Source organism: Tupaia chinensis, unplaced genomic scaffold (assembly GCF_000334495.1).
Source record: "Tupaia chinensis unplaced genomic scaffold, TupChi_1.0 Scaffold000244_1, whole genome shotgun sequence".
Taxonomy (NCBI): domain Eukaryota; kingdom Metazoa; phylum Chordata; class Mammalia; order Scandentia; family Tupaiidae; genus Tupaia; species Tupaia belangeri.
Window position 1 is genome coordinate 1,038,091 of NW_006159722.1, and position 22,296 is coordinate 1,060,386.

General features: G+C 37.3%; 1 pseudogene; it reads right to left on the reverse strand.

The window, feature by feature from the left end:
• Nucleotides 1-21,827: 21,827 nt before the first annotated feature.
• On the reverse strand, nt 21,828-21,928 carry LOC114007852 (uncharacterized; annotated as a pseudogene).
• Nucleotides 21,929-22,296: the final 368 nt, after the last annotated feature.

Below are 22,296 nucleotides of genomic sequence, written 5' to 3' on the forward strand. Positions count from 1 at the left end.
TCTTTAAATTGAAGTCTTTCCTTTACATATTTGGGTGTTCCTGAGTTGGTTGCATAGATATTTATAAACTTTATGTCTTCTTGGTGAATTATTCCTTTTACTACTATATAATGTCCTTCTTTGTCTCTTCTTACAGTTTTTGTCTTAAAGTCTATTTTGTCTGATGTCAGTATAGTGACTACCGCTCTTTTTTTGATTTCCATTTGCATGGCATAACTTTTTCCAGCCCTTCACTTTTAGAATATGCCTGTCTTTATCTATGAGATGGGTTTCTTGTAGGCAGCAGATGGAGGGTTTCTGATTTTTAGTCCATTTGGCCTGTCTGTGTCTCTTGATCTGGGAACTTATCCATTAACATTTAACATTATTATCAATATTTCCAGACTTGTCTTTACCGTTAGTTTGGCCATATACTCAGTTGTTTTTTGTTCTCTTATTGCTGTCTGTCTTTCTTTAGTTTTCTTGGTATAGTACTGTTTTCAGAATTTCTTGAAGAGCTGGTCTGGAGTTGGTAAATTCTTTCAGGTATCTAGTATTTCTTGCATATTATCTTCATTTTTCTTGGTTGTTTTCTCAATCTTTTTGATAAATTTTTCTAGGTCAGAGGTTTTGTCTTCTACTCCTGAGATTCGATCCTCTGTATGGTTTAACCTACTTTTAATACTTTCAAGGGAAGTTTTGATTTCCTGTATTACAGACTTCATATCTAACAGTTCCATTTGATTATTTTATTATTTTTCATGGTGTCCAATTTTTCTTTCATATCATGGGAGGACTTCCTCATCTCTTGCAGCTCAATGTCTCTTTTCTCTTGCAACTCACAGAGTTTTGTTACCAAAAATATTCTAAATTCTTTTTCTGACATTTAGGTAATCTAAATTTTCTCTACTTGGAGATGAGTTACAGTGTTCCCTTGCTGGAGATGTATTACTTGATTCTCTCATCCTTGAGGTTCTTCTCCAATTTTAGTCATTTGGTAATGTATTCATTTTTGACTAATTTGTTGGAGAAGAATTCTGTGACTGTGAGCTTGTGTATTTCCCTGACTGTGAAATAGTTTGGTGCTATTTTCTCCCTTCTACTGTGTCCTCCAGTATGGAAATCACAGGAGAAGTTTTGTAATCAGATTTGAAGGGGAAATCTCACTCTTTTTGCAACCACTACAGTGAGGTGCAAAGAATTTTCTAAAACTCTCAATATTCAGATGTTTAGCTACTATGCACCTACTCTTCTCTAGGCAGTGGGTAAGGACTGGGCAATAAAACAGGAAAGTAAGGTAAAAGAAAAAGAAAGTAGGAAATAGAAATAAGAAGAAAAGGCAAAGAGAAAGGAAGGAAAGAACTAGAACAAAACGAGTTAAAAATAGAAAACTGCAGTGCACTTGCCTGCTGTGTGAAGGGCCAACACAGTCAGTCAGAGGTGGAGGTGCCTGGATGTTTTCTGTCCTAGTCAGGGAAGAGGAGACAAATTAACAAGAGAAAGACACAAAATGGGCAAGAAGCTGTTTCTTTTTTCTTTTTTTTTCTTTTTTAAATATAAGAGAAAAAAATTTAGAAGGGACAGAGAAAAAGAGGGAGAGGGACACTTGCCTACCTGATTAGCACTGGGGCCTGGAAGGGGGAATCTCGACCTGGTGGGGAGGCGGGGCTCTTCACAGCTGTGAAGCTGAACCCAGAGGGCCAACACAGTCAGAGGTTGAGGTACCTGGATGCTTTCTGTCCTGACTAGCACTGGGGTCTGGAAGGGGGGACCCTGGTTGGGGGAGACTTTACAGCTGTGAAGCTGAACCCAGAGGGCCAACATGGTCAGAGGTGGAAGTGCCTGGATGTTTGGATAGACAGAGTTATAAGCACTCCAAATTCCTGCCTCTGGGGCACACATTCTAAATAATCCCCTTTCTTTCAGTGTGGATTTGACCTGTGAATATGATGGGGTGTCACTCGCATGATTATACTGTATTGTGGCAAAGGTGAAGGAATTTTACAGATGTAGTTAAGGACCCAAATCAGTTGACTGAACTAATCCAAAGAGAGGTTATCCTGGGTGGGTCCAATTTATTAAAGAGACAGCCATTAAGGGAGAGGCTGGATCCTTCCTGAAAAGAAAGCTGTTCTGGCTGTGTGATGCGGACTGAGAAATGTGAGAGCCTTATGACCAGTAACAAAGGCAATCCCAGAGGACAGCCAGCAAGAAAGCACAACTCCTGTCTTAAAGTCACAAGGGGATTACTTTTGCCAGCAGCCATGGGAACGTCAGAAATTCCAAGCTCCAGAAAAGAACACCTAGATGGCCTCCCTGTTAGACTTTGAGCAGCAAAGAAGCGGACTATGCCTGAACTCCTGACTCAAGGACACTGGGAGGCATTAAGTATTTGTGGTATTACATAATCAGTGGTAGACAGGAAAAAAAAAACCCAAAAAACAAAACAAAAAAAACAAAAAACAAAAACGAAAAGCCCGAGTAGGGTGCTAATGCATAGACTGCAGATTCAGGAAGAGAAAGTCCTGGGTGAACCCTTACTTAGAGGTAGATACATGCAAATGGTATCTTTGACTCCACTGAGCACATCAGTTTTTCCCTTTCCTGGCTGTTTGAGCAGCATGAAGTCCTCAGAGTAGTTTATGATGACTTCGGGACATAAAAAAGGCACTCTGGATCATCTAGCGTTTTTATTTTTTCTTATTGGTTTGAGAACAAGATAACATTAACAGAAGTAAACAGTTTCTTATGATATTACTACTTCTTTAAATATAATTATTTATTTTTTCATTTTCCCTGCAATTATTGTTGCACAGGGGAACAAAATCTTTCAGATATGTATTGCATAGACAACAGTTTGTATTCTCTAACATTATATGATAACCATTTTTATCAGCTTGCTATATAGTCTTCATAGTTATTGTTTTTATTTATTTTAGAAAGAATGTACAAAAGAAAGAAAGAGAGAGAGAGAGTGTCTCCCAATGAGGCCTGCTCATACGGAAATTCTTTTTCATTCAGTTCTGTATCCTGTCAGAATCTGTGTACCACACCTGACTTGAAGCCAATGGAGCTAGAATTTGAACCCTGGTTGGCTGACCAAATAGGATCTGGCTTCTTTTGTGTAGCACTTAACCCCTGAACTATGGGACTAACTCATTATGTTTTTTTTTTTAATAAACAATATATTATTGCTATATGTGTTAATATTGAGATGATTCATTTTTAGTTTTTACTTCTGCTACTGTAAATCACATTTATTTTTGCTACAAGAGTTAACATTTTCTTGCATGTGTGTGTGTACGTGTGTGTATATATGTAAAATTATTCTGTTTAACTTTATTTATTTACTTATTACTTTAATTTGACCAGAGAGGGATGGAAAGAGAGAGAGAGAGAGAGAGAGAAAGTGAAAAATAAAGCCACGAGGTCCGGGACTTGAACTGTGGTTGGCCATGTGGGAGTCCAATGGCCTTAACCACCATGTCACCTGCCTATACATATATTTTTCTAATGATTACATAATGTTTTAGGATGTATTTTCAGAAGTGGAATTATCGGCTTGAAAGTACAAACATCTCAGAACTTAATTGCTTTTCCTATTCTTTTTTTAAATATACATCCCCTCCAAAATTGCAAATTGTTATAATTTTTATTCATAAGGTCATCTTGCCAGCTTTAGGAATTCACTGTGTAAAATGCCTGGTCATTTGATTTTTTAAAAATCAGCTTTATGGGCTGGATGGTGGCACAGTTTTGAAACAACATTCTGTAAGCTGACCCTGTGAGAAGGTTCAGATTCATACCCATAGTCTTTCTGAGAGTGCTAGGCACATGTATGCCCATGATCTAGAACTGGCTAGATTCGGGCTTAGGGATGCTGCTGGGAGTGACTGCCTGGGTCTTTCTCTGAACCTCTCCCACTCATGGAAGACAGAAATAGATGGACTTTAAAATATCAGCTTTCTAGAGACATAATACATCCAACAAAATGCACCCATGTACAATTCAATAAAGTTTAATAATTATACACATCTATGTGATTACACCACATAGACGATAGAGCATGTCCATTACTCTCACAAAATTTCTTACACCCCTTTAGCAGTTAATTCATTACGTACTCTGGCTCCACGCAACCAGTCTGCTTTATGTAAGTTAGTTCTGTTAGAATTTCATATAAATGGAATGACACAGCCTATACTTTTTGTATGTGTTTTATTTTGTTCAGCAAAATATTTTTGAAATTTACTCATGTTTGTGTATATTAATGGTTTGCCACTTTATGTTACTGAGTAGGAATCTGTTGTATGAACATAGTATAATTTGTTTTTCATTGACTCACAGTTGAATGTGTTGGGTTATTGTAGTTTTTGGATGTTATGAATACAGCCTTCACGTGGTCATGTATTTTCATTACTCTTGAATATATACTTAAGAAAAGGATTTTTGGAGAAGAAGATTCCTCATGGCTCCTGCGAACTAGTTATTTCAGGGGATAAGAGAAATGAAGATTTTCTGCTGATAATTCAGCCTCCAGCAAACAAGCTAGTGTGATGGATCTAAGGGCACTGTAGCTAAACATCCAAATGCTATTAGAGTTAACCTATTCCTCAATATCTACTGAATCTGCTGCACTAGCGATCACAACAGAACGGCAAAGAGATTCCAGATCACCTCTTTCTGCTTGCTCCTGAACATTCAGATTGAACTAAAAGAATTAGAAAGAAACACACCATCCATCAGATGGCAAGAAATCACCGCAGGACCACAAGAAATATGGGAAAGCAAGAAAATACCTCTCCTCCAAGGGAAAAGAATAATTCTTCTTCATCCATAAGCAGTTCAATGCAAATCATGGAAATGTCTGATAAAGAATTTAGAGTATTCATAATGGCGAAGCTAACTGAGATGGAAGAGAAGAGAGACAATGAACTGCTAAAGAGAAAGGAGAAAGAAGTTGAGGAGGTGAGGAAATTCTTGCAAGGTTTAAAAGAGGAATTACACGCTTTACAAAAGAGTCAAATGGAACTGTTAGAAATGAAGTCTATAATACAGAAAGTCAAAATCTCCCTTGAAAGTATTAAAAGCAGACTAGATCATACAGAAAATAGAATCTCAGATATAGAACAGAAATTTGCTGGCCTAGAAAAATCCACCATGAAGACTGAAAAAATGGACCAAAAATTTGAGAATAATATACGAGAAGTACTAGATACCATCAAACATCCAAACATCTGGATAATTGGCATTCTAGAAGGTGAAGAGACCCATAAGGGCATTGATAATCTATTCCATGAAATCCTGCAAGGAAACTTTCCAAACCTAGAGAGGCATTCAAAGATCCAGTCTCAAGAAATACAAAGGACCCCAAATAGAATCAATCCAAGAAGATCTTCTCCAAGACACAGTATAGCCAGGTTGACCAAAATCACAGACAAAGACACGATACTAAGATTGACAAGAGAAAAACATCAAGTTACCTACAAAGGTCATCCCATCAGGCTAACAGCAGATCTCTCATCAGAAACAATGCGAGCGAGGAAAGAATGGGAAAATATATTCAAAGTCTTTAGAGAGAAGCAATTTCAACCAAGAATACTGTACCTGGCAAGATTATCTTTCATGTGGGAAGAAAAGACAAGAACATTCTCAGATAAACAAAACCTGAAAGAACTTACCACCACCAGACCAGATCTCCAAGAAGTTCTCAAGGGTGTACTATGTCAGGAAAATTAAATACAGACACACGGAAATAAGAGTTCAAAAACTAAGAAAGTGGCCAACTTAATCGTAGGACAAGTCTGCAGTTGAATATTATATCCCAGAATTTAATCGGGAAAATTGAACCAGAACAGAAGATAAAGTACATGAGACTGATAGGTTCATGCACCTACCATTTCAACAGAATCCAATTGTAGACACCAGACACAGTGTGAGAAGAGGGTGAGAAAGGACAGAGGGTCAGAAAGAGGGGTAAAAACATTCTAGGAACTAGAAATGGAAAACTTTTGATAATAGTATGCATGATTAAGTCACTATGCAGTATATACTGGATGGGAAATCACATTTTGTATGCTGTGATGATGCTTAGGAAAGAATGTAAATCAAGTTACAAAAAAAAATTTCGAAAAAAAATCCATTCGATGACCGCAGTAAGATATATAGCCCCAGCTAGGTGCTACTTTATAGGATGCCTAAAGTTAGACTTCTGTTCATGGAAGTGTATATATCAGCTGTGCTTGCTATAAAAATATTTAGATTAATTAAGATCTTTAGTGACTCAATCAAATGTGGGGGGAAAACAGTATAGAAAGTAAACATAGATACCAGAGACAGTGTGGGAGGAGAGTGGGAGATGGCAGAGGGTAAGAGATAGGGAATCAAGGATGGGGGGGGGAAAGCAAAACATACAGGAAACAAGAAATGGAAAATTATTTGTTGACAATAGCATGTATGTTGAGTGCTTGATTGAGACAATATACAGTGTACTCTGGATGGAAAATCTCATTTTGTATGCTGTAATGATGTACAGTGAATGAATGTAAACAAATAAATTTCACTTAAAAAAAAAGAAAAGGATTTTTGGGTCATGTGAAAAAAAGAGCAGACACTCCTGAGTCATATGTATTTTTCATGTATATTCTTGTAGAAACCTGCCAAATGATTTTCCAAACTGGCATAACCAATTTATTTTCCCACCAGACATGAATAACAGTTCCAGTTGTTCTTCATATTTGCCAACATTTGGTATCGTCAGTTTTTAAAATATTAACTACTCTAGTGAGTGTAAACTGGTATTGTGTGGTTATCCATTTAATTTTGGTATACTTTTTACTTAGAGATTTTGGGTAAAAACAGATTTTAAAATTTAATTTATATTATTGTAATGAAAGTAAGAGGAAATCAAAGAAGCTAAAGAAAAATCAAAATTTGTGAAGGAAATAAAAAGGTATTAGACTTCATCACATAATGAGATAGTTAAATATGGATGTATATATGTGTGTGCACATATATATATATGTATATGCATGTATTTAATGTGTGTATTAAATATATGCATGTGTACTCACTAGGACAGAGAGAGAGAGAGAGAGAGAGGGAGAGAGTACCCCTCAATAGGATGTGGTCATGCCACAATTCTTTCTCTATTTCTCATCCTGCGGGGATTTTGGACACACATGCAAATGCACCCCTCTTCCCCATGTTTTTCAAGTCACTGGAACCGGATTCAAACTGTGTGGCTGGCCTGTGGAATCTGGTTTCCCTAGCCACTGGGCCATAGGGCTGGCTCAAGTATGGACACTTTGACATGTTTGGAAAAAACCAGATTCCTAGACAACTTCAGGTGGGGCCATGGAGGCAACATAAGTGTTGTAAGCTTTCCAAGAAGGCTGAGACAGGCAGAGTGCCAGCGTTGAGCCCATAAGAATTGGTAAACATTCCTAGAAAGTAAGTGCACGGAGGCCAAATGATTACTTTTCTCACTGCATTGATAGCGGTTGCGTTGATAATCACAATGCCACTTCTTGACTAGACTCACTCAGTTCCTAAACCCAGAACAAAGGGGATGGAACTGGATGTTTACCATTGCTGCTGCTGATCTCCCCTTCAATTCCTGCTAAGGATTTGGTGTGCTGAGATAACATTTGAATTAGATATGTGGGAGTAGAAAGGAAGAGGCCAGTCTATTGGCTAACCTGAGCAAGGGTTAAAGAAAAAAGGAGTTACTCCTGAGTCAGCAGTAATGATGCACAGTCTTTGGCTTCCAGTGTGCTTCACAGATGGTCAGGGGCTTATTCCTCAGTCTGAAGTCTTTGCAAAGTCAATCCCTTACACCATGGAAATTAAATGTATTGCTTTATGCAGAAGTTTTTAAAATGTGTCGAGACATGAGTGGGACTTAATGTCAATTAGCTGATCTTTTAAAGATAAAGCACGAGATAATAAAAATGACCATATTCAATTTAGGAATTCTCACAAAGCTGATAATATGCCCATTCTCTGAAACAGCACCTGTGCTTATGTGTGTACTGACATATCTTGCCCTAATGGAATATCAGAAAGTTACAGCCTGAGAGAGATTTCAAACACTAGTGATTGTGAGTAATTTATCATATCTGATAAGGGACAAAATTCAACCCATAACTGATGTGTGTATGAAACTGCTGCTATGAATGATTTGAAATCATCTTATCATCACTCCCACTAATATAGCTTTTCATTTATTTATACCCTTACCCAAAAGGAATTCAAGGGGACACATTATGTGTATGTTTTAGTCTCTTTGAGAATCAGAATCAGAACACATAGATTTAATTTTGATCTAGCTTCTGCTCCTACTGGGACCAGATTTTTAAAAAATTCAATCAAATGAATAGTGCACTGTAATATAATTGTTAGTTTTCTGGGGACAAGTCCTTCTCCAAGTCATCTGAATAAGGCTTACATGGCCTCTGTCTTTATCTATTTTGCTTCAAAAAACAGTTTTTAAATATGAATGCTGGGCTTTCAATACCATAAATTCATTGTCTTGAAAATCTGCAAAGTGTGAAATAATTGTGAGGATACTATTGCCACCAAATATATAACTTGAAACTTAGGCCTTCAAGCAATGAGTACTTCAGAGAAGACTCAGAGAGAATTAGACCCAGAATTCTCTATGAAGCTTTGATACATTTCAAACACTACAAATGAAAAGGAATGGCATACTGAAAATGGAGATCATATGTATGGTGTAGCTTTTCTGCAGAGATTCCTCAAGATAGAAGAAAATTGGCAATAAAATGCTATTCCTTCAAGCTGAGAAATGGTGCCATGATACATCAATAGGAGCCCGGGTTAATTCCAATATGCTCTGTCCATTATAGAGAATACTATTCAGCTGTTGAAAAGAAAGAGGTAGGCTTAAAACATATTGACTTGGCAAGATATCTGAGACATATTCTTAAAAAATAAATGCCTGAAATAAAAGCAGTATATATAAAAAAGGCATGAAGTATAATTGTGATAATTGGGATGTGAATACATACAATACATACATATATATCAAAGCATAACACGCACACCAGACTGTTGACTGAGGTTACTTCTAGAGAGGGGAGTGGGTGAGTATGTGTGTGTGTGTTTTATAGGTGGCATGGGAGACAGTAAACAGAATAACTTTTTTTCTATATGATGCTTTTCATTTAAATATTTTGCAAGACTATATTTAGGTCTTATAACAAATTACACTCTAAATAATAAAAGACATATCTTAATTAGACATATCTTATTTTTTTAAATTTTTTATTATTATTTTTTTTTCCTGCCTCAGGTTTATTCATCACACAGCAGAGGAGGACACCAGCTCCATGCAGAGAGCAGCCTGGGGGTCACCAGTCCTTCTGTCCTCATATTGGCAGAGGCCTCTACTACAGCTTTTGTGGGGGCCTGAACACCTTTGCGAGCCAGAGCTGGAGCCAGAACTGAAGATGGAGCTGCAGGTGGGGCGGGGAACTTGGTTTGGGCCTTGGTGTGAGCCTTAGCCTTGGCCTTTGTCTTGGTGGCCTTAGGCTGAAAGCTTGAGGCCCTTGGCAATATGGACGTGAGTGCATTTCCCGAGCTTATGATGGGTCATGTAGGCAAGTCAACTGAGCTTCTGGCTGCTGCCCTTTGGGATGCCCTTCTGAATCTCCTTGGGCTTTTCCAGGGCCTTGATAGCCTCTGCTTGTGCACTCATGGCCTTGGCATTTTTGGCCTGCATCTTCTTCAGACCTTTCCTGTTGTGCTTCTTGGCAAAGTATGTGTTCCTCAGCAACTTGGGTCCACCTCCTTGAGAGATGTTTATCTTAGTGATCAGGGTTTCTTGATGTCATTTCTGTGCCATTTTCAGGACTGGTTGTGTGTGGTGTGGTTCTTGGACTTGGTCATATCTGTGCTGAAACCCATGGTTGCTGCTAAGTAGACATATTTTCTGCCAGTTCCAGTTGTATATATTACTGGCATTATATTCGAAACTGTAATATTTCCACTGGTGGGATAATTGAAGACTATTCTAGAATCAGGACAATACTGTCACAGAAATTCATAGAAGAAGGCAAAAAGTAAAGACAAAAATTTAGTAATAAGTAGTCAACGTTATAGACCATATATTATTATTTATATCCTTATCTCACACAGGTCCTGGCATAAGGGAGAGGTATTAGCTGAATGAATATTTTGACTTGTTGGAAGCATATGCTTTTCATGACGTTAAATACAAATATGGAACAAATGATATTTAGCATCTTAGAGACACAGTGTGCATTTTACTACCTGGATTAATTCATTTTGCTTGGCAAAGATAATCACATCAAGAACACTAGTGCTTTGTGAAACAGGAGACTGCTAGAAACTGACATGACATCCAGCTCCACACCAAATGGAAATTCTCTGGCGAGACAGTAGAGTCCAACCTTCTCTAGATGTCACATCTGGCTCCTCGAGCCAGTTCCTCAGCATGGTCCTCCAGCCATACTTCACATGAAATGCAAAGCAGGATCACCCACAATGTGCTCCTGGATCTCAGCCAGGCTGCCTGCCCTGGGGCAAAGCTGTCTGCAACACAAGATCTTTGGGGAGGACGTGTGTGGAGAATGGATGGCAATGCAGTCTGTGCACCAAGCTGAAATGGGATCGCCACGAGCAGGGTGGGCAGAAGAAACACTGCGATTTAATATCAAATGATAGGCTGCGGCAGTGGACTTCTGGGAAATCAGACACCTTGGCCACATTCCTTTCAGGCCAAGAGCTCTGAAGAGGAAAAGAATATTGAATAAAAGGAAAATTGTTTGAAGTTTTAGCTTTGGTTGAAGGGATATTAGTGGACAGGTGGTAGACATACTAGGCTGCTTACCAAAGCCTGTCTTCAGTAGGGTCATCACAATAGAAATGTTAGTTGGAGGCATAAAGCAATTTTGCACAATTAATAGAGAAGCCTGTAAATGTTACATTTTAATGAAAAAAGAAGAGTTTTACATAGTCATGGTGTTTGCCTAGATTTGAGATTCACATCTATTGTGACATTTTAAAACTTTGAAAAATAATGCTATGTTCATAATTTCCAAGGTAAAATGAAAACATGAGCCATCTGGAAATTATCAAAATGCTATGTAAAGGCAATGATGCCATTTACTGCATAGAATCAATTTAGCACACCAATAAAAACACACACATACACATAGAAGCCTCGAAAGAGCAGCTATTCTCTTCCACAGAACTTTTCATTTAAATTCTGGTGCCATTGTTGTGCAGTAAATTTTGTTGTCACACAGCTATAGCTAAAGAGCTTTTTATTTGATGTAATCCTACTGCATCATTAAAATATCAGTATTTTTTATGTTTTGCAAATATTTGTGGACACCATTAAGCAACACGAAGCACAGTGCAGTAACAAATGTCCATTTTATGGCCACTGTCAGACTATATATTGTATAATGCCCCAATATTATCAGCAATCTAGACCTAAATTATCACAACCCTAAGTCCATGAAACACAAGACACATATATAATCTCCCTTAGTCCATGTATTGAAATGTTAGAATTAAAAGCTTGGGCTATCAATTCAGGCAGAAAATGTCGTTTTCCAGAGGAATTTTTCACTTGAGACAAAAAAGGAGGAAAGGCAAAGGAATGAAATTAAGGACTGACTTTTGAGAACAACTCTAAATGTGAGAGAAGAATTTTATGTTCCTAAAGAAGAAACATAGGTGAGAGGGGAAATAAATGTACGATGGGAAAAATTTCTTTTTTGGGAGGGTCACTAGGTCATATTATTATTATTTTAAATAACAGAGACATTCAGACTTAGTAAGCAATGCTGGATTTTGATGTTAAGAGATTTTTCTCAACTTGCAGTTCTACTCAAGATAAGTCAAAGATATTGAGCTTTAAACTGTGTTGACAAATTACCCACAACATATGGTTCATTGCAAATACTGAGCAACTAGTCTCTAAGTTGCTCAGGAATGCTGCCAGCTAGGGTACAGCAGGGAGTCTGTATGAAGCTGGGTCATAACTGGAAATATTTTGTTATGTATTTAGGTAGAACTAGTGTGGGATTTGTTGTTGAACCCATCGTGATTCAGTTTGTCCCATGGCAGCAGCCCCTTAACTTACTGTTACATATTTCATTTCCTTTGCTAAATTTCTTCATCATTTCTGTAAATCAAAAAAGACAAATCACTCCAACAGCCCACACATCCCTTGGTCTTCTTTTTGTAGGGTGCCCAAGGTGGTGGAAGAATCATTTCACTGACTCCAAATGACAATGTTAATCATAGAAGATTGTCAGGACCCATAATGATGAATATGCCTAAGAGAATCTAGTGGCTAGAATAATTTGGTTTACTGTAGCATCTTTCTTCATCAAGGTCCTGGACATCAGGAGTTGAGAGATGAGAGGAAGCTGTTGGATCTGGCTACCAAAGAGCTTACTCAGAGAGAGAAAAAGATAAGAACATTTACAAGCAAATGCTCTCAATTTAAAATGTGCTTTTATTCATGTAGTATAGGCATTTATTTATTTATTTAAAATCTTCTTTCCTTCATTTATTTATTTTTTCTTTCTTTTAAAATTGATATCCAATATTTGACTCAGAATTGGTCATGGTCTCACTATTAAGTAAAATCTTAAAAAGTGAGAAGCAAGAGTCTTGAGTTGAGGGCAAGGTGTTACAAATCATGAAAGAGATTTCAAAATCTTCTTCTGAACTATACAGATCAAACACATGTAGTCTGCTCCCTAAAACTATTATGCAATGCAGTGTTATTTTTAAAATAGTCTCTTGTAAATTTTATGGATTTCTTTTTTTTTTCAAATCAATTGTTGTCTTTTATTATCTTTAAAATGTCATATGAAGGCCTTAGAAATTATCCGGCTTGTTACTGTAGTTGGAAAACTCTTAGATCTTACTCATCAGCCTGCTGAATGGTATTGCTGTATCAAAGCAGCTGAATTTGAAACAACTTCAATATCATTGCCTTCAAGGATCAACTCATCTTTCTGGGCTTGAGATACTGAACAAGCAACACCTGGTCTCATTCGAACCCTCCGGATGTATTTTTCACCCAAGAAATTTCGGATTTCAACAAGAAACCCATTCTCCTGAATAATGACGTTGATGGGGAAATGAGCGTACACAGACCTCATCTTGTAGTGGAAGCCCAATGTTGACACCCTTGATCATGTTCTGGACGTGACTACAGATAGTGCGAATGGTCGCCAGCTCCTGTTTCCCCACCATTTGTCAACCCGCAGCCTCTTCTTCTTCTTCCCAAGGAGGCTGAGCTCGACATTGATGTGGTTGAAGTCCCTCCACAAGGTTCCTCGGGGGCCCTTCACGATGACGGTGTGTCCCTTCAGGGTGATGTCCACGTTCTGGGGAATGTCGACCGTCTGGTTGCTGATAATGGTCTTTATCCTCGCAGTAGGCGTAGCAAAGAGAGAGCGTCTCTTTTATGGATTTCTTTTAACTGAAAGGTTGTATCCTCCTCTAGCAGAGCTTGTCTCACCCATTGGAGGAGCAATTTGCAACAACTCTCCCCACGTAGCAGTTTGTAATAAGAATGCCAATTTAGAAGATTCTCATTCATGTTACTGGTACTGATAAAACTCTTGACAGGGTTATGAGATGCTTTGATCAATAACTGAATTAATTTTTGAAACATTGCATATTTTCTTAGAGAATATTTTTTCTCATCTTGTGTTGTAGAAGAGTTAAAGTGGGAAACATAAGATTTATGTCTCTAATTAAAATGCAATTTCTCTTATAAAGTATATTGAAATGAAGGGTTACATTTTTATCCATGTAAATGAGCAGAATTGAAATCTTTAAAACAAACAAACAAATTATAAACTATTTCAACTAAAAACACTTAAAACATGTTCAGATAAAGTAAATAGATATTAAAATTTCAGTTTGGAAGATTTTAAAATTCATTGTGAAATTGAGACATTTTTCAAATTTCAATCACTTTTAAAAATCTCTAAATGGAACTTTGGAAAGAGAGTTGTATTCATTCTCATATAATCACAGTATAAAATAAATCTGCTAAGTGTAATTATGTACTGTTTCTTTATATTTTCTTGTGTTAAATTTTTTTGGCTAATAAACTTATGATTACAAGAATTTAAGTTTATTAGATAAAAGGTTAAAATTAAGCAGTCTTGTTTCTTTGATTTTAGGAATAGGCTAAAGAACAGTTTACACATGGTCCAAAGATGTTTTAAATACATTCTGTTGCTGATTTTGTGCCACTTCTTGCTATAAAGTTTCATATCTGAATGTTCAATTTTCAGAGCTTTGCCTGACTTAAGAGTGTGTGACTTTTGTGTTGACTTTCTGTACAAAAAAATTGCTACAGAGATCTCTCTGGGTCATTGTCTAGTTGCTACTAACTGGTTTTGGAACTCACTGCTAGGCAGAAGTGGAATGTCATGTTAAGCCTGTAGGAATTGCCTGTATTCAGAGCTCTTTGAGAAGACTGGATTTCTCTATTGACACAATTTTATTTGGAATATTTTATTTGCTGGGTTTATTATTCTGCTCTGACTTTGTGTGCAGTATGATAGGTCTTCAATGAACATCTGATTGTCTTTTGATTCTATACATCCATTTGGGCATAATTAAATAGTGTCTATTATTTCTCACCTTCTCCATTTCATAGTTATACTTTCAGTATTTGGAAAGAATATTGTTTCACTTTGTCATATATTGATTTTTGTTTTTTGACTAAAATGTGGCTGTTTTTCTTCTAGGCTTTGTTGTCCAGTTTTGGGAGTTTTTGTCCTGTATTGAGTTGCCAATAGGTTCATGTACCTACTATTTGAACAGAATACTAACCTGTTTCTAGGCTTTAAGTTTTTCTCTTCTTTCTTTCTTTCTTTCTTTCTTTCTTTCTTTCTTTCTTTCTTTCTTTCTTTCTTTCTTTCTTTCTTTCTTTTTTTTTTTTTTTAAACTGGGACTCAAACCATGGTCAACTACATAGGAGTCCAGCAACACAGCCATTATGCCAACTACTGGTCCCAAGACACTTCTTTTTTGGGAAGCTGTAAAGTACAGTTTTGGTATCTCTAACACTGTGAGTGTCATATACCTCTGCAAAGCCTTTTTTTAAAAAACGGTTCGGGTCTGTTTCTGAGTTTTATTTATTTTCCTAAAATAATTATTTTTAAAATTTTATACATTAGTTATTTTTATTATTTTAATTCACCAGAGAGAAGGAAAGTGAGAAAGCGAACTGCCAGGTCCTGGACTTAAGCTGTGGTTAGTCATGTGGGAGTCCATTGCTTTAACCATCACGCCACCTGCTGGCCCCTATGCCTAGCTTTTCAGCCTCTTAGTAGATGGTTTCTGCTTGGTTTCTCAGAGATTCACTTTACACATTTTACAGTTTAAAGACTGTCACTTATGTTTTTCTATTTCCTTCTTCTGAGAATTTGATCCTTTAAGACCTGGCTGTCTTTGTAGCATTGACTTCCAACTGTAGACTGCCATTTCTATTTGACATTTTAATCTTTTAAAAAATATATAATTTCTTTTTAAAACACTTATTTAATTTTATTTGCTATTATTATTTTTCAATTTGACCAGAGAGAGAACAGGAAAGTGATAAAATAAGCCACCAAGTTGGGGACTTGAGTGGTGATCAGCCATTTGGTAGTCCAGTGTACTAATCACCATGCCACCTGCCTGCCCTGGCCTTTTTAACTTGCCCCGTGACTTGTGACTGAGAGAAAAGCTGCTATGAGTTTAGGGCTCACCAAAATGTGTTTCCGTTCTCTTCAGGATCTTGTCACTTCAGATCATGGCTGCCTTCATTGCTCTTAGATATTTTAAATATTTTACAGTACTTTTTTTTTTTTTTTGGTACTTTCTCAGTTGTTAGTTTTTATAGTAGTTACTGGTAGGAGAGTTATCATATTGTCCTGGATGTGATGATTTGAAACATCTGTCCCAAAAGAGATGTCCAGTAGGCAGTGTGGAACATAGAAGATAATTCAGAACTGAGATTCATATTGAAGCCGGGAATTAAAAGGCATCACAAGGGACCAGCAGTTAGCATAATGGCTATGTCGCCGAACTCCCATGTAGTTGACCACGGTTTGAGTCCTGAACCCAGTGGCTTAAACTCATGCCGGGCACGTGTGTGTGCCCAAGATCCCGAGAGGAGAATGGAGGAGAAGGGATTGTGGCGTGGCCATCTCCCCTGGGGAGTGATTTCTCGCTTTCTGTCTCTGTCTTTCTGGCAAGCCCACGCACGCACACTATGGCAAAACAAACAAACAAACAAACAAAAACTCTCAAAAAAGCATCACAATACTGATGTTCCTAAAAGGTTATTGAAGTGATTTAATCTTCCCAGGGAAATATAGAGTGTGCAAAACCACCTGAGGTGTTAATCTTGCAAAAAATCACATTTTCAGGGGTGAGTAAGGTAGGAGAAGTGGTCATGGTTGTTGGAGGAAATGGAAGAAATGATAATGCCACTGATAGTAAGGACGGAGTTTCAAAAAATTTGGAGTGTCAGCCATTGAAGGAATTTTTTTTGAGTTTTTTTTTTTTTTTTCCCACTATAGGGCACGTGCACTCGCCAGAGGACAAAGAGAGACAGAGAGACAGAAAGCAAGAAATCACCCCCCCAGGGGGGTTGGTCATGCCGCAATCCCTTCTCCACCATTCCCTTCTCGGGATCTTGGGCACACACACGTGCCCGGCATGAGTTTAAGCCACTGGGTTCAGGACTCAAACCATGGTCGACTACATGGGAGTTCGGTGACATAGCCATTACGCTAACTGCTGGTTCCCAGCCATTGAAGGAATTTTAACATTAAAAGAGGAAATACATGTCCATTTTATTTAATGGGAAATCCATATATAACTTGAACAAGAATGATTTTGTAAAAAAGATTTTAGGGAAGCAAGGGAGAAAGGGAAAGACTTGAGCTTTTCAGAGTCAAGTTGAAAAGGAAGTACCATCAAGAAACATCATGTAAAGTTGAGAAAGGGAATATCACTAGAAGATTATTACCAGGAGGTTGAGAAAGAAAAAATACAGAGAACTGAAGGAGAGGAACATTTTTCTAAGCTAGAAAAAATGCAAATGAAGAGGAGTTGAAGGTGGTCATAAATTTGTAGGTGTGCAAATGGGGGCAGAAAATTGAAAAAGTTCCTGGTTGATTTTTTGGGGGGAGGAAGATGAATCACCTTTCCCTCTTCTTTCTTCTCCATTTTCCTAAAGGTAGTATACATAATTGCCATATAGATTTATAACTTTTATTGTTAATGTATTATTCATACACACTATATGTTATTGTTTGTTATATTCATAAATGTTCATGACTTTTAACTGTAATCTTATTTTTTAGGTTTCTCGTATGATACTTCCAGATTATTCATTTTACCTGCTGTACGATGTTCATTTGAATATTAGAATGTATGAATCAATGCCCTTGAATGGCAATCAGGTTGTCTCTGCACTTCCACTATTACAAATGGCTTTACTGAGGGATCAGCAGATGGTGTAATTGTTGTGTTCTGGACTCCCATGTAGTCGACCATAGTTCAAGTTCCAGACTCAGTGGCTTGAAACTCACACTGGGCATGTATGCATGCATGCTCAAAATCCTGAGAGGAGAATGGAGGAGAAGGGATTGTGGCATGACCATCCCCTTGGGGCAGTGATTTCTCACTTTCTGTCTCTGTTTCTCTGTCTCTCCAGTAGGCACATGCATCCTATAACAAAAACCTCTCTGCAAACAACAACAACCCCCCCCCTCCACCATTCCCTTCTCGGGATCTTGGGCACACACACGTGCCCGGCATGAGTTTAAGCCACTGGGTTCAGGACTCAAACCATGGTCGACTACATGGGAGTTCGGTGACATAGCCATTACGCTAACTGCTGGTTCCCAGCCATTGAAGGAATTTTAACATTAAAAGAGGAAATACATGTCCATTTTATTTAATGGGAAATCCATATATAACTTGAACAAGAATGATTTTGTAAAAAAGATTTTAGGGAAGCAAGGGAGAAAGGGAAAGACTTGAGCTTTTCAGAGTCAAGTTGAAAAGGAAGTACCATCAAGAAACATCATGTAAAGTTGAGAAAGGGAATATCACTAGAAGATTATTACCAGGAGGTTGAGAAAGAAAAAATACAGAGAACTGAAGGAGAGGAACATTTTTCTAAGCTAGAAAAAATGCAAATGAAGAGGAGTTGAAGGTGGTCATAAATTTGTAGGTGTGCAAATGGGGGCAGAAAATTGAAAAAGTTCCTGGTTGATTTTTTGGGGGGAGGAAGATGAATCACCTTTCCCTCTTCTTTCTTCTCCATTTTCCTAAAGGTAGTATACATAATTGCCATATAGATTTATAACTTTTATTGTTAATGTATTATTCATACACACTATATGTTATTGTTTGTTATATTCATAAATGTTCATGACTTTTAACTGTAATCTTATTTTTTAGGTTTCTCGTATGATACTTCCAGATTATTCATTTTACCTGCTGTACGATGTTCATTTGAATATTAGAATGTATGAATCAATGCCCTTGAATGGCAATCAGGTTGTCTCTGCACTTCCACTATTACAAATGGCTTTACTGAGGGATCAGCAGATGGTGTAATTGTTGTGTTCTGGACTCCCATGTAGTCGACCATAGTTCAAGTTCCAGACTCAGTGGCTTGAAACTCACACTGGGCATGTATGCATGCATGCTCAAAATCCTGAGAGGAGAATGGAGGAGAAGGGATTGTGGCATGACCATCCCCTTGGGGCAGTGATTTCTCACTTTCTGTCTCTGTTTCTCTGTCTCTCCAGTAGGCACATGCATCCTATAACAAAAACCTCTCTGCAAACAACAACAACCCCCCCCAAAAAACAAAAAACCAAATGGCTTTATTGAACTCCTTAGTGTATAGCTCCTTATCCACATGTTCAAGAGTTCTTCAAGGGTAATGACAGAATTTCTAGGCTTTAGGTTATCTGCATCTTTTACATTACTTAAAAGTGTTAAGTAGCTTGATAATAAATTATGAATTTATAACGGAATCCTGACAAATTTGTGTGTAAAATTTCCAAAGTTTGGAAGAGGAAGTGGAAGTTTAGATCCATCTATGGTTGAAGCTTATTGGATGTATGGACCTGGACATGGGCCACCAAAGTTGAAATGATAGCAAAGGAAGTAAAGACTGGAATAGAAAGGTAGATTGAAAGGAAATGGAGGTTCAAGGGGTTGATGATTTCAGTATGATCAAAGACAAGCATATGACAGAACAGGAAGTTCTAAGAACAGGATAGTATGTGGTTACAATGTGGAATGTTGGCATTTAAGATTTGGGTTGTACATCAGTTACAGTAATTATAAGCTACAAATACGTATAGCAGAAATAAAGTCGAGGTGAAGGCAGACAGACCAGAACATTAACAGGACTGGGGATAGTGGGTGAAACCTATCACCTACGATTGCTATTAAATTTGTTGAGTATAACAGTGGGACTTCACCCATTCTGAAGGATCTTTTTCTGCCAGATAGCAGATGGGATGCAGCTCGTGAAAGCCCAGTACTGCAGCGTGTGACCTTTGTTGAAAGAAGTTAGGAAAGGTCTTTATTTTGGCAGAGAGAAGGTTTTGGAATAAAGAGTGCTTGGAATTAAGACGAAGGTGTTAAAGATGCAGTCGTTATCACATATGCTCAGTCTGATAAGTGGTCAGGGCTGAGTTGGAGCAGATGGCCAGGAGAAAGAGACTGCAAATAACAATTCATGTCACATTTTACTCTATAACGTGATGTTTTGGAATCATTTGGGATCAGTTGCTCAGTTGGGATCTTAATGACACATTTTTGTGCTTGTGAACACATCCCACCCAGAAGCTGCCGATACTACTTGTGAAGCGAAAAACTATGCTTGGAAGATTAAAAGTAAGCAGCTTTATGAAGACGGGACTCCCAAATCTGCTTTATTTCCACTTGGTAATCGACACACAATGAAAAGTCACTTTTCAGCCTGCAATAATAGTAAGAAGACCATGCCAAACAGTGCCTTAGTATTTGAAAACTGAATTTACCAGGCCCTTTGGAAAACTGAACAGTTGTGTGTGATATTTTGATTAAAAAGAAACACAGGAGTGGTGAGCCTTGTAATATTGAAGCTGGTTGGTTATTTCAGGCAGACACTGTGGAATCACATGGAGGTACAGCTCTACTGTTCCTACTACCTTATGTTGCTCTTGAATTTTTCTTTCAGTCCAGGGCAGTTGTGTCTCTCGCATCTCTACAGTAGCAATTTCCTTGACTATAGGCCAATTAATCCATCAATTCTTCTTGAGTGAAAATAGAACAACATAAAAATAGTTACATATCCCCAGCTGGCGATTCTGGACCTGTTCTCTTCACCCATTTTCCGAGGAACAAATCATTTGATTGCTCAGCTAGTATCTGAACTCTGTATTTAGTGGAAAGCTATTAAATTTTCTGAAATAATCTTTATCTCAGGGTATCTCTCTTTTCAAGGAAAGAACTCTGAAGTTTAGCTACAGTGTTGGACAAAGGACTACTTATATATATTCTTTTTTTTTCTTTCATGTTAACATTTTATTTAAATCAGTATAAGTACTATGCTTAACAAAAGACTGTCCAAGATAAATATGCAATCTATGCTAGCAGAGATTGAAACTACAGAGAACTGTTAAAATTCACAAGACTATATCACTAATGTTTCCAGCCTCCTGAATGAGATGAGATTATATTGGACGATCTTTTTTTTTTTTTTTAAGAGAATTTCTTTTGCTATAGGGTCCATGTACTCACTGGAGAGACAGAGAGAGATAGAAAGCAAGAAATCACCCCTTCAGAGGCATGGCCATGCTGCAATCCCTTCTCCTCCATCCTCCTTTCAGGATTTTGTGGCACGCAAGTACACGTGCCCAATGTGAGTTTTAAGTCAGGGACTTGAATCGTGGTCTACTATGTGGAAGTCCAGCAACATAATCATTATGCCATGTTCTGGTCTCTATTTTGAGCTTCTTAATTAGAGAACTGCCCTGCATTTTAGTGATCTCAAACAATATTCAAGTAATTGTTTGTCTATGACTTATATTCCCCAAACCAAGGAAATACGGTTTCTATCACAAGCTTGATGCAGATTTAAATAATAGAAGAATATGATTACTGATTTGCACTGTCAAATAGGATAATAGGAAAAATTTCTCGAAAGTGTTCAAGTTGAGATCACTGATTTTAAGTGACCTAGAAGATTATTAACGTTCTTCCAGAAATACAAAATAAGATTTGTCCAGAAATGTTTGAAATGCTTCTTCACATATGTTACAAAGGATCAAATTCTACAGATTCAGTATTATATCAGTTTATTTAACAAACAGGGAAAGCAATCCTACCGAGAAGACTTGAATGGATAGAATATGAATTACTCTCTACTTCCACCATATATCAGCATTTAAACTCTTACAAAAATATCTATTCATCAATAGTCCACATATGAACTAATGATACTGCTTAAGTTTTAAATGTAGTGCAAACATTTTGAAAATGCATCTTCCTTAATATTTATATGGGTGGGGAGAAAACATCAAATTCAATTTGGCAATAAACTCTCCTAACTGAAAAAATTTAAAAGTATCAGATCAGGATGCAGTTTATAGCTACATTTGACTCCTGAAAATCAGGGCTAAAAAGGGAAGGAAAAGTGCTGATAGACATTGTGCTACACAGATTATTTAGTAAACACAATAAAAAATTAACAGCATTTTCTTAAACAATAGTATGTTTAACTGCAGTTGGCATTTAATGAACTTTTCCAAAAAAATATGAAATGTTTCACAAATTTGCATATAATTCTTGAGCAGAGCCATGCTAAACTTCTATCACTCCAGTTTTAGAGTATAGGCTGCCAAAGTAACCACTATATTCATTCTTACTAACTTTTACCCTGGAATATAGAAGTGATCATTCCTCCCTGTGCTATCAGCACAAGAAACACCATTATATAATGTGTTGGAATGAAATTTCTAAAATCCTAGTTATCTTATTAATATTGTCCTTGTTAATAAGTGGGATTTTCTCCAATGCCTCTTAGGGACAAAAATCCTAAATCTTTAAAAGGTTATGTCTTTCCTCACTGCTCTGTTAACCCATCTGACCATGGGAACCCTATGTATCTTCTGCAAATAACGAAGCCTTGACCTTCACAGATGGGTTTTAATTTAAGACCTTAGATAATTCCCTCTCTGGACACAATCTTAATCCTTCCATTGTACTTAACATTTTTAG